Genomic DNA, 13,405 nt, shown 5'->3' with positions numbered 1-13,405 from the left:
TTAAATGTGGTTTGGCTTTTGATCGCTTAATAACTAGTTAGCAGGTAAAAGAAATAACATATACATTGTCAACTAGACAAAAATCAGCATATTTAAATTTTTTGCCCTTTGTAAAAGCTTATGTTCACATAGCTATATTTACTGTTGTTTCAAATGAAGCCAATTTGGAGGAAGAGATAAAGGAATGAAGTCATTCATGTGGTCAGTTTCTAACAGGGTTAATAGTAAGCAAATAGTCCTTTATTTTCAAATAAGTGTTTTTTTCCATTTTTTTTTTTTGTCAGTATTAAGTTCTTTTTTCCCTCTTGGAAGTTTGAAGTTTGAGTTTATGTCGTTCACATAATATCTTGGAGCAGACCTCAGCATAGTTTCCATAAATATTTCTGGAATGAATCACTGGTATGTGTGTGTTGACCCAGCTATTGTGACTGATGACACAGGGTAGAATTAGGGACAGTTGGTGTTGGTAGTGTATCTAAAATCTTCCATATGTTACCTACACCAGCATTCCCTGTATTTCTGACCTTCCAGCATCCCTTTGAAGTCTGTTTCCTGATCTATATATAAGTGTGAACAGTAATTTCCTTTAAATCAGATCAGTAATTTTTTTTTTAGGGAGAGAGAGAGTGTGTGTGAACAGGGGAGAGGGGGAGAGGAAGAGAGAATCTTAATCACGCTCCACAGTCAGCACAAAGCCCAATGCAGGGCTCTATCTCACGACCCTGAGATCATGACCTGAGCTGCAATCAAGAGTCAGATGCTCAACTGACTGAGCCACCCACACACACACACCCCTCCCAGAGCAGTATGTTTTAAGCTATTCTAAGCAAGAATATCCATTAAAGGAGGTGACAGTCCAATCATAGTACTGACTATGCAAGAAGTTTACAGAGTAGTATACACTTTTTACCTGAAATGCTTTGCACATGAGATTTTAAAGATTTTGTTACTCTATTCATCCTTCTCCTGGAACAAACATCAGATATAGAGGTGATTAAAGTCCTGACCCCTCCCACTTAGCAACATTCACTTTCTTTGAGTTGATTAACCAGTGGTATTTGTCCAGTCTCTTGTAATGACAAAAACCCAATTCAAACTTAAGAAAAATGGGGGAGAACTGTTTTGCTCTTTTGATTATAAAAGACAGGGGTTCCGGTTTCAGTTAAGCCTGGTTCCAGAGATTCAAACCCTCAGAACTTGGACTGTGCATCTCAGACCAGCTTGTGTCCATGTTGCTTTCATTCCAGGCAGGCCATTTCCACAAGCTGGCAGAATGGCTGCTATTCATGCCTAGAACATGTTCTCAGGTTTAGCATCCCTGAAAGAGAAAGAGGGAAAGAGGAGATGAGAAAGAGAGAATGAAAGGAAGTAGGGGAAGACAGAGAGAGGAGACAGAGAGAGAAAGCTTGAGGGAGAGAAGAGGAAGGAAGGAGGGGAGCTACTCTCTCTTGGTAATTGTAAGAGACATTCCAGAATTGAGATGACCAACTGTTTTGGCCACGAAACAATCCGTGGGCCAGTCTTCTGGCCAGGAGTTTACAGGACTCTGATGAATCCTGTATGATGAATCCTCTGACGAATCTGGATTAAATACCTACCTTGTTGGCCTAAGGATGATACCAGCCTGACCCAAACTGCCAGAGCTGGGAGGGAGGAGTAGCTCCATAAGGAAAACTAGAGCTCCAATAAGAAGAGTGTATTCAGGGAAGGAAAAATAACAGAAGACAGCCATGCTCATCAACCATAAAGCAATGAGACTGAACGAATTATTCCATAAGGATGCTTCCAACTCTAGAATTTCATGATTCTGTTCTAGTAATTTCTTACCATTTCTTTGAATTACATTTTCACCTGTGCATACAAGTTACTAAGTTTTTGTTTATAGATGTTACTTGAGTCATCTAAATATTTGACCTTAATTGATTTGTCTTGAACAGTAATGTCTGTCTAAGAAATAATGACGTTGTGGCAATTAGCTCAATTTTGCTTTTGTATTTAAGTTGTAATTCAATTTGTAAATTAGTAACATTGCCAGGAAACTTTAAATGGCCTGGTTGGATCTGTGAGTCATTTTTAATTAGTTCTTTTATGAACTAATCCCCCTCAATTTGTGGTCTGAAAGGGAAAGAAGTCATCCTAAAGAATTACATATTTTTTTATTCAAGATCTTAATAAAAGTGGGAAGAAAAATTTATGTTTTGACATTTCTAAATTAAACATTTAAAAGCCCGTGATCATTTGCAGGATGCAACCTATGTTCTAAAAATTAAAATAAATGGAAAACAGATAATAGTGGTTAAAAAAAAATGTTGGGAAGAACAAGGAAGGGTATGTGAGAAGATAGTCTTCTATGGATATGTTCTTCAAGTAGATGTTCTTAAATATCCTTCTAGATCTGGAGTTGGCAAATTAAGATCTAAGCAGCTATTTGAGTAACTAGAGTTTTATTGGCACACAGCTCTGCCTTTTTATGCTTCTGTCGTCAGTGGTTCATGTCATGCTGCAGCAACAGAGGTTAGCTAGTTGTGACAGAGATCTTATGACCATAAAATATTTATTATTTGCTCTTTTATGGAAAAAATAAACAGATAAAGTCTATTTAGCTAGATAAATTAAAAAATATAATATTTCTCCAAAACTGACAGCAACAGATTATGGTTTCCAAACTGGGGAAAGGCAGACTTAGACATTAAAGTGAAACCAATGAGTAAGTAGGAAATAGGATCTCTGATCTTTCGATTTTAAATATGGGGAGAAGTTAGTAGTCTACGAAAGGCCGTTTGCCATTGAAAACTTACTCAGTTATGCTAATTTGTGTCTTTTCATCGCCACAAAAATTGCCTGCAGGTAGCTTGGTGTGCTATTGAACATATGCTGTTCTTGACTACATACGGGTGTGTTGGAATAATATCAAATCATGGCTATGAATATTGAGCTCACAAAGAGCTGTAGCTATTGAGTCATCTTCAGCGTGGTCCTTGTTAGACATTGTTGCACATGATTTAATCTTGGGGTCCTGGAAAGATGATAAGAAAGTAAGAAAAAAGTCATTTCAGTGCACCTGCCACCGACAACGTTGCTGCAGAGGCATTATTCCTTTTTACCATTGAGGAGATAGTAACATAATGAGATAAAAGTTGTTTCTGGTCATGTTACATAGTTAGTGGCAAAAATTTAGACTTCTGGACTTCTGATAATCCTATCACTTCTGTGGCATCCCTGCCCAAAAGAACTTTCTTCACTGAGGGCAGTGATAAGTATTGACTCTATCTGATATGTAGCTGCTAGCCACAGGTGACTTTTGACCACTGTGAACTGAATTTTAAAGTCTGCTTAATTTCAGTTAATTCATGGCCACTTGTTGCTGGTGGCTACCATATTGGACAGCATAGGTCTGTAGTCTAAATCTGATGGGTTTTGGGATGCATCACTTTGACGTCAGAAGACTTCACATTGATTGACTGCTTACTGTCTGCTAGGAACTTTACCTGTGTTGCCTTCATTAATCCCCTTAGCAATTATGTGAGTCTATCATTCTTATTTTATGGATGAGAACCTTGTATCTCAGGGAAGGTAAGAACATGACCAAGAACACACAACTGGCATTTGGCTGGTCAGGATTGAAATCCTGATCTTTTGCATCCAAAGCTACTGCTCTTGGTTTTAAACCCCAACTCTGTATAGTTGTGCTGCTTGTAGTCATAGAAAATTTGAAAGACTGTTTGAAGCTAAGACATTTAGGAACCTGGGTTCTTGAATCTGTTTCCTTTTAAGTGTACCCCATACCTTGGGAAACATAAGTTAAAAGCCCAAAGATAATCTTATGCAATTGGACAAATAGTATGGACTACAATGGGAATGGCACCTTCCTGGATTTGCACAGTGCATAAGGCAAGGGCCCTCTTCCAGAGTCCTAATTCCAAGTGCCTTCTCATAAATCCATTGCCTTTCCCAATATACAAAACCATGATCACCCTATAAGACAAAAGGCGGGGAGGTAAAGGCTGGAGACAGCATTATCACAGCAGTAGGAGAAAATGTAGCTAGCAACATCACCTTTCTTCTGGAGTACGTTAGGTCCAAAAATGTTGTCTCAGATTTTGACACTTGAAAGAGGCCAGTTGAGATTCTTAGGCATCTTATGCCGAACTTAACAAATCCAAAGTTGATTAGATTCATATGCCAACTATGGGAAAATAGGCTTTTTTTCCCCCTTGTTCTTCCTTTGTGTGTAAAGAGGCAGTATATAGAGACATGATTTTTAACTGGGAGCTTGTTTATCTAACTTTATTTTCTAGCTAGCAGAGAAAGAAATGAAAGTCATTAATGTAGCAATCACAGAGATATCTGCTTTGAGGTCAGACAAAGCCTGGTGAGACAAACTGGAAGATTTGAAGATTTTTTTTAAGTTAATTGATTTATTTTGAGAGCGCGCCATGCTCACGCTTGGAGAGGGGCAGAGAGAGAGAGAGAGAGAGAGAGAGAGAGAGAGAATCCCAGGCAGACTTGTGCTGTCAGCACAAAGCCTGACTCAGGGCTTGAACTCATGACCATGAGACCATGACCTGAGCCAAAGTCAAGAGACAGATGCTCAACCAACTGAGCCACCCAGACACACTGATTTGGAGATTTTTGTTTGGAGTTTGTTTTGAATTCTCCTTTAATATTGAATATTTGTGTGCTCTAAATCCTTATAATTATGTGCCCATTTTTAAAAGACCTTGTATTATTAAAAGCATACACTACAAACAAAGACTAAACTGCACTTCATTAAAATTTTTAAAAATTTGCAGAAAACTTTTTCAGAGAGTAGAAGCAATCCAGATATCTACCAACTGATGAACGGATAAATAAAATCAGGTGTATTTATGTAAGGGAATATTATTCATCCATTAAAAGGGATGAAGCACAGAAATGGTATGGTATGGATGAACCTGAAAGCATTACTAAATGAAAGAATCCTGTCACAAAGGCCACATATTGTATGATTTTATTTATAGGAAATCTCTGGAGTAAATAAATCTATAGACACAGCATGTAGATTGGTAGTTTCCAGGACTGGAGGGGAGAGGAGAATAAGGAGTGACTGGTAAGTGGTATAGGGTTCGCTTTTAGGGTGAATTTAGATGGTGGTGATGGTGCAAACCTCTTTGAATATACTAAAACCCACCAAACTGTATACTTTTAAAGGGTGAGTTTTATAGCATATGACCTGTCTCAAAACATTTTAGATAAATGGATAGGTGGAAGACCTTGAATTAGAATTTCACGTGTTATAAAATTATTGGTTGGGTTTTATTTCCAGCTCTTGGTTTATATTATCTCATGAATATAGTCAGGTGACCCTACCAGTTGGTGCTCATTTTTGTATGTGTTCATGGAAAGAACAGTAGTCCCCTTGCTTTCTAGATTTCAATGAGAAATCGGTTACTTTTTGAAAAATATCTGAACCTCTGTGTATAAACAATAAAGTCATTGTTACCCACCTTAAACACTATGTCATGGAATGCTGAGGTTTATTTTTCTTTTTTAAATGATCCCTAGTTTTACATATTTGGTTTAAAGTTTGCCTTTCAAAGATGCCCTTTGTGGGACTTTTTACACATTTATTAAATAAGAACTCTTTTAACTTTCTGTTGTTTAGAATATTACACAGTTTACGGGCATCTTGGTAGCTCAGTTGACTATGCGTCCAACTCTTGATTTTGGCTCAGGTCATGATCCGAGGGTCATGGGATCAAGCCCTGCATTGAGCTCTGTGCTGATCATGGAGCCTGTTTATGATCCTCTCTCTCTTTATCCTTCTGCCCGTCTCCCCTGTTCTCTCTCTCTCTCTCTCTGTCAAATTATATGTGTGTGTGTGTGTGTGTGTGTGTGTGTGTGTATGTATATATATGATTAGAGTGGTACACGCTTTGTGTAAACACATTGATATTTGTAAACTCTCAGAATATTGTATGTTGGTTTTAAAAATATTTTTAAAATGTTTGAATGCATTGAAATGCATTAAACTATATTTTTCCATAGTTTTATTTTTAATTTTTACAAAAACCCAGTTGTGTTAACAATAAGCATTTTAGTAAACAAGATTGGCAAAAATATAAGGAAATGGATATTTCTCTTTAGTTTGGCAATTGCTGTGTAATCAGGAAAACCTTGCTGGAGGGCAGTTTTTTGGTGCAGATTAACAGACTAAAAATGTTCATAGTTGCACGTCTTCAGGATTTGGAAATGGCTGTTGACTGGCTCCCAGTGACACAGAAAGAGACAACATCTGGGCTGAGCTGTCTGACTGAAGCAAAAGTGGGAAGCTCCATTCCAAAAGCAGAAATGATCTCAGGCCAGAGGGTTTCTGTCCTCACCACCATTGTGAATGGGGACAGCATACACTCCCAACTAGCTCCAGGTAGCCCTGTTCTGGGATGTGTAACACAGCCACAGAGGAGAGAGCGTGGTTTAGTTCTTCTAACTGAGACAGCAGATAGACTGAGTTTCTGTGCACCTCCCCACCAGCATTCCCACTGCTGGCACACAGACTTAGCAAACGAGTTGGAATGTCACTTCCCAGCCCTCAGAGTGGTGGAAAACTGCTCTCTGATTAGGTGGGCAGAGAACCGAAGAGAATTTGCATGTACAACTTCAGAACAAAGCGTAGAAACATGGAATGATTGGTGTCAATCATGAACAAGAGAAAATGAAAGAGCATGGTGTCTTTACCACGTAGTAAAGGAGAGAGAGAGGAGCACCACACATAGCGTACAAATGATCTTTTTTTGGAAAAGCAACTATTCAAAAAGTAGGAAAAAAAATTCCCTGGAAGACCTTCATGGTATAGAAGAACTTAAGAATATTAATTCAGTTAATAAACAAAAACCTGCTCAGACTAACTTCCAAACAGAGGAATAAAAGAAAGCTGAGAAAACCAAATGAGGACCAGAACAATATTCAAAAACTAATAAGTCACATGGGTCCGTAAATTTTAAATATCTTGTAATGCACAGGAGATCCTTATCCCTGCAGTGAAGAATTTCCCAGCACCAAATGTCAGTAGTGTCAAGGTTGAGAAACCTGATTTAACTGCATTTGGTAATTTATGATAGTAAGTGTGGGTTATTGGTGTAATTAAAATGAAAAAAAAATTAAACGAATTTCCAATTTGAAAACAAGCATACTGAGAGAGTGGAATAAAATGAAGTGTGATTCACAATGAATGCGGGGGGGTGGGGGGGGCAGAATGAAGAAATAAAAGCAATTAGGAGGAAATCATAGGGATAATCCAACATAAGGATAACATGTGCCTTTGAGGTAGAGAAACCATCACCCGGATGAAAATGAGTTATTTAAAGATGTAATGGAAAATTTTATTGAAAAGAATGTGGAATTGTGCCTAAATATTTGAAGATAGAAATTCTCAGTGGCAGAGGGGCCAATATGGTGGCACAGCCTAGAGATTCTCTGCTTCTTTCGTTCCTGAAATGCAGCTAGATGAGCACCTAGAAAATTTGATCTGAGGACTAACAACAATCTGTATAACTTCAGCCACAGAACTCAGCAGGTACAAGGCTTGGAGATGTGAACTGGGGGAGAGAGAAGCTGTGGAGAGTGGGGAGCTTTTTGTTTGCGGAGAGAGAGGATGGAGATGGGGGAGAGTACGAGAAAAGCACTTCCCACCAAAAGCATCTGGAGAGAAAGAGTGGAAACACCCGCAGAAACTGAACTAGAAGGGGAGAAAGGAGAAGGTTTTGTTGCCATTAGGACTCTATAAGCAGGGGCACAGAGTAAGAAACTCCACAGTTCGATAGCTGGCAGTGCTGTGGTGGAAAGAACGAATCCCTAGGAGCAGACAGAGAGGTCCAAGGGGTCTTTGGGTCACAAGGGGAGAGGAGGTTCCCCTACCGGGAGGACATTTGGTAGAGGCCATGCAGCCTCCCCAAAGGCAAAGGTCCCAGCGGACCCCAGATTACAGCCATGTTTGCTGGTGTTAGAACAAAGAAGGTAGGTTTATGGAAAAGCCTGCTGCCAGATGGGTGTTGTGATTTACTATAATCCCTGAACCACTGCTGCTACACAATAGCACGAAATTTTTCTGGGGTGGGCTGGCACCTGACTGCGGTCTCTGGGCCTCTCCAGAGACCTGGTCGTGTAACATTACCAGGGGCAGGCTGGCACCTGGCCATTGCTTGGCGAGACCTTCCCCCAGAGGGTCAGAGTGAGTTCAAGCTGCAGAGCCCTCAAGTGAGGGGATTGGCAACACAACCCCATCTGAGATAAAATTTGGGAGGGAGGTGCCGGTTGGCAGGCTGATGGCTTGGTGGTAGACAGTGTAGAAGTGGGACACAAAGGACTCAAGTAAATAAAATCAAGAATGAAAGAGGAGAGATCACAACCAACCCTGCAGAAACACAAACAACAATGTGAACAATAATAAAAGAATATTATAAGCAATTATATGCCAATAAACTGGGAAATCTGGAAGAAATGGACAGATTCCTAGAAACATAAAAACTACCAAAACTGAAACAGGAAGATAGATAATTTGAACAGACCATAACCAGTAAAGGAATTGAATTAGGAAATAAAAACCTCCCAAAAACCATGGTTTTCCAGGGGAATTTTACCACATCTTTAAGAGGAGTTAACACCTATTCTTTTGAAGCTGTTCCAAAAAACAGAAATGGAAGGAAAACTTCCAAATTCATTCTATGAAGCCAGCATTACCTTGATTCCAAAACCAAACACCCCACTAAAAAGACGAACTACAGACCAAATTCCCTTATGAACATGGATGCAAAAATTATTAACAAGATAACAAGCCAACCAGATTCAACAACACCTGAAAAGAATTATTCACCATGATCAAGTGGGATTTATACCTGGGATGCACAGCTGGTTCAATATCTGCGAATCAATCAATGTGATACATCATTTTAATAAAAGAAAGGACAAAAACCACATGATCCTCCCAATAGATACAGAGAAAGCATTCGACAAAATACAGCACACTTTCTTGATTAAAAACCCTCAATAAGGTAGGGATACAAGGATTATACCTCACGATCATAAAAGCCATATACAAGAGACCCACCGCTAATATCCTCAATGGGGAAAAACTGAGAGCTTTCCCCCTAAGGTCAGGAACACAACAGGGATGTCCATTCTCGCCACTGGTTTTCAACATAGTATTGGAAGTCCTAGTCTCAGAAATCAGGCAACACAAAGGAATAAAAGGCATCCAGATTGGCAAGGGGATAGTCAAACTCATTCTTCTCAGACAACACGATACTCTTTGTAGAAAACTCAAAAGATTTCCACCAAAAAACTTCTAGAACTGATCCAGGAATTCAGCAAAGTCTTAGGATATAAAATCAATGCTCAGAAATCAGTTGCATTTTTATACACCAATAATGAAGCAACAGAAAGAGAAATCAAGGAATCCATCCAATTTACAATTGCACCAAAACCCATAAAATAACTAGGAATAAACCTAGCCAAAGAGGTGAAAAATCTATACACTGAAAATCATAGAAAGCTTATGAAAGAGATTGAAGAAGACACAAAAAAATGGAAAAATATTCCATACTCATGGATTGGAAGAACAAATATTGTTAACATGTTGATACTACCCAAAGCAATCTACATATTTAATACAATCCCTATCAAAATAACACCAACATTGTTCACAGAGCTAGAACAAACAATCCTAAAATTTGTGCGAAACCAGAAAAGACCCCGAATAGCCAAAGCAATCCTGAAGAAGAAAACCAAAGCTGGAGGCATCACAATCCTGGACTTCAAGTTATATTACAAAGCTGTAATCATCAAGACAGTATGGTACTGACACAAAAACAGACACTTAGATCAATGGAACAGAATAGAGAATGTAGAAATGGACCCCACAAATGTATGGCCAACTAATCTCTGACAAAGCAGGAAAGAACATCCAATGGAATAAAGACAGTCTCTTCAGCAAGTGGTGCTGGGAAAACTGGACAGCAACATGCAGAAGAATGAACCTGGACCACTTTCTTACACCATACACAAAAATAGACTCAAAATGGATAAAAAAAACCTCTGTGACCTTGGCCGCAGCAACTTCTTACTCAACACGTCTCCAGAGGCAAGGGAAACAAAAGCAAAAATGAACTGTTGGGACCTCATCAGGATAAAAAGTTTCTGCACAGCAAAGGAAACAATCAACAAAACTAAAAGGCGATCAGCAGAATGGGAGAAGATATTTGCAAATGACATATCAGAGAAAGGGTTAGTATCCAAAATCCGTAAAAACTTATCAAACTCAACACCCAAAAAACAAATAAGCCAGTGAAGAAATGGGCAAAAGATATGAAGAGACACTTTTCAGAAGACAGATGGCTAATAGATACATGAAAAAATGCTCAACGTCACTCATCAGGGAAGTACAAACCACAATGAAATACCACCTCACACTGGTTGGAATGACTAACACCTCAGGCAACAGCATATGTTGGCGAGGATGCAGAGAAACAGGAACCCTTTTGTACTGCTGGTGGGAATGCAAACTGGTGCAGCCACTCTGGAAAACAGTATGGAGATTCCTCAAAAAATTAAAAATAGAACTACCCTATGAACCAGCAATTGCACTACTAGGTATTTATCCAAAGAATACAGGTGTGCTGTTTCAAAGAGGCCCATGCACCCCAATGTTTATAGCCACACTATCAACAGCCAAAGTATGGAAAAAGCCCAAGTGTCCATCAACAGATGAATGGATAAAGATGTGAGGTATATATATATATATATATATATATATATATATATATATATACACACACACACACACACACACACAACGGAGTATTACTGGGCAGTCAAAAAGAATGAAGTTTTGCTATTTGCAACTATGTGGGTGGAACTAGAGGGTATTATGCTAAGCAAAATTAGTCATAGAAAGATAAATATCCTATGACTTCACTCATATGTGTAATTTAAGATACAAGGCAGATGAACATAAGGGAAGAGAAGCAAAAATAATATAAAAACAGGGAGGGGGGAAACATAAGAGACTCTTAAATATAGAAAACAAACAGAGTCGCTGAAGGGGTTGTCGGTGGTGGGGGGATAGACTAAATGGGCCAGGGGCATTGAGGAAGACACTTGTTGGGATGAGCACTGGGTGTTATATGTAGGGGATGAGTCACTGGATTCTACTCCTGAAGTCATTATTGCACTATATGCTAACTAACTTGGATGTAAATTTAAAAATAGAAATAATTAAAAAAAAAATTCTCAACTTCAGGATAAAAATGAGAATCCTTCAGGTTTCCTGAGGGCACATGCAACCAAGAAAGCAAAAAAGAAAGCATTCTGGACTTCTGTTTCTCTCCAGCCTCTTTTAATATCAGTAGACAATGAAACGCAAAATTCTTTAAAATTCTTAGGAAAAGAAAGTGTTACCCAAGAATATCTTAACCAACAAAATGAGCACTTTTATCATATTATTGTCTGTGAGAGAGAAAGACTGGGAATAACTTCAGTATCGGAAAGTAGTGAATTGAACAAATAAACTGTATTCTATCTAAGCAATGGAATGCTATGTAGCCATTCAGAATGATGAAGAAGGCTTATTTGTGAAACAGCATACATATTATATGCTGCAAAGGGGCAGTAACAAAACAATATATATGATCATTTTTAAAAATTTATCCATTATCCTTGTGTTTGTATATGTAGAAATAGAAAATTGATCGTAAAGGTATAAACTAAGTTTGCTAGAAAAATAGGTGCCTTGTTTTCTTTTCATTTAACTTAATGGTTCTCAGCCGGGGGCAGTTTTGATCTCCCCGGAACATCTGGCAATATCTGAAGACATTTTTGTCTGTTGCAACTAGAAGAATGCCAGTCACTTCTAATAACACTGAGGATGCTGCAAAGCCTCCTCACATACATACAGCCCTCCACAACAAAAAGAGTATTCAGCCCGAAATCAGTAATGCTGAGATTGAGAAATGCCGGTTTCATTGTATTTATGAATTTACTATCGTAAGTGTGGGTTACTGGTATAATAAACATGAAGTTACCATAGAAAATTACTATATAATGTGGAACTGGAGAAGAGTTTGCTTAGTAGATGAAAGTATTCAACTCAAAAGGATATAAATTAATTTTTTCAGTCTCTTGTTAGGGATCTTGGATTCATTTGCAGTGCAAATCATCTGTAAGAGTGCAAACTTGTGTAAGTTATACTGTTCTTTTAAATAACATTCTCATCGGGGAGAATATATATTAAATTTTGAAAGAAAGGAAAATATGGTCAGTACAGACCTTAAGTGTTGGTTTCTAAAATGGCCTATTTAAATAACATTTAAAAATCTCTTCATTCACTTTTCATTGTAGTTCTCAGAATAAATGCTAATTTTAGTCTTAGGCCTGGGATTGGAATAATTACTGATTCTCAACAAGCCCAGATTTCATGGATATGCCCCCCACTTTTGCAATATTTTAAATTATTTTTTGCTATAATATGAGTTGTGATGTATTAATGGTTTCATGTTGTTTGAAGTCCCTTGCATCTTTGAAGTGTGGTATCTAAAATTCTAATATTTGAAATTGTGCCACAGAGTGTCCCAACGATGAGTGTCAAAACAGTATATGGATCTATGTTGAGGCATTTAGTTGGGGATAAAACTTGCTGTTTAGGAAGAAGCGTAGTATAGGGACCAGCCAGAACCTCAGAAACATAACTGGATAAAGGGAACATGGCATAGCTTTGCCTCCTCCGTTTACGAAAAAGCACGTTCTAGGTTGTCAGCCCTTCTTTGCCAAACTGCCACAGAGTCCTGGACAGGACCCAGTACTACTCAACGTCATCACCACTGGTGCTCATGTCGTAAATATGGCTGGTGGGTTTCAGGTTCTTCTGAGTATGTTAATCCTATATCTAAAATCCTGGTACTTGAAAGTGTGCCATGAACACCAGACCTCTTCAGGATCACTCTCCCAGCAGACGCCATTTTAAAGTAGAGCTTGAAAAATGTAGCTAATTAAGTTTAATTCAAACAAATGTTTGTCTAACATCTGTTCCTCACTGGCAAGATGGCAGCTGCTGGCAGAAAACAGATTAGATAAGGACGGACCCTCTACTGAAGGAGTGGATAATCCAGATGTCCTTAGAACCACTCACTGGAACTTGACAGGATTTTTAGCCATGATGGAAAATGAAACCCTAGAGAAACCTGACAAGAATTTCCCAGAGATGATAATCATACCATGTGTTCTTGTAATGTTTATGTCGGAGTGAGGGGTTTTTACATCTTAGGGGCAGATTTTATGTACTGAAAAGATTTTTTAAAGATTTAAATTGGGGGCGCCTGGGTGGCGCAGTCGGTTGAGCGTCCGACTTCAGCCAGGTCACGATCTCGCGGTCCGT

General features: G+C 38.6%; 1 protein-coding gene across 1 annotated transcript in view; it reads left to right on the top strand.

Annotated features, from left to right (window-relative positions):
- The window catches only part of SUCLG2 (succinate-CoA ligase GDP-forming subunit beta), a 328,227-nt gene that overhangs the window by 274,481 nt on the left and 40,341 nt on the right, over window positions 1-13,405 (top strand). The gene's annotated exons all lie outside the window — the stretch shown is intronic.

The sequence above is a fragment of the Leopardus geoffroyi genome, chromosome A2 (genome assembly GCF_018350155.1).
Source record: "Leopardus geoffroyi isolate Oge1 chromosome A2, O.geoffroyi_Oge1_pat1.0, whole genome shotgun sequence".
In the NCBI taxonomy this organism is placed as follows: Eukaryota; Metazoa; Chordata; class Mammalia; order Carnivora; family Felidae; genus Leopardus; species Leopardus geoffroyi.
This window is presented reverse-complemented; position numbering and strand designations above follow the sequence as displayed.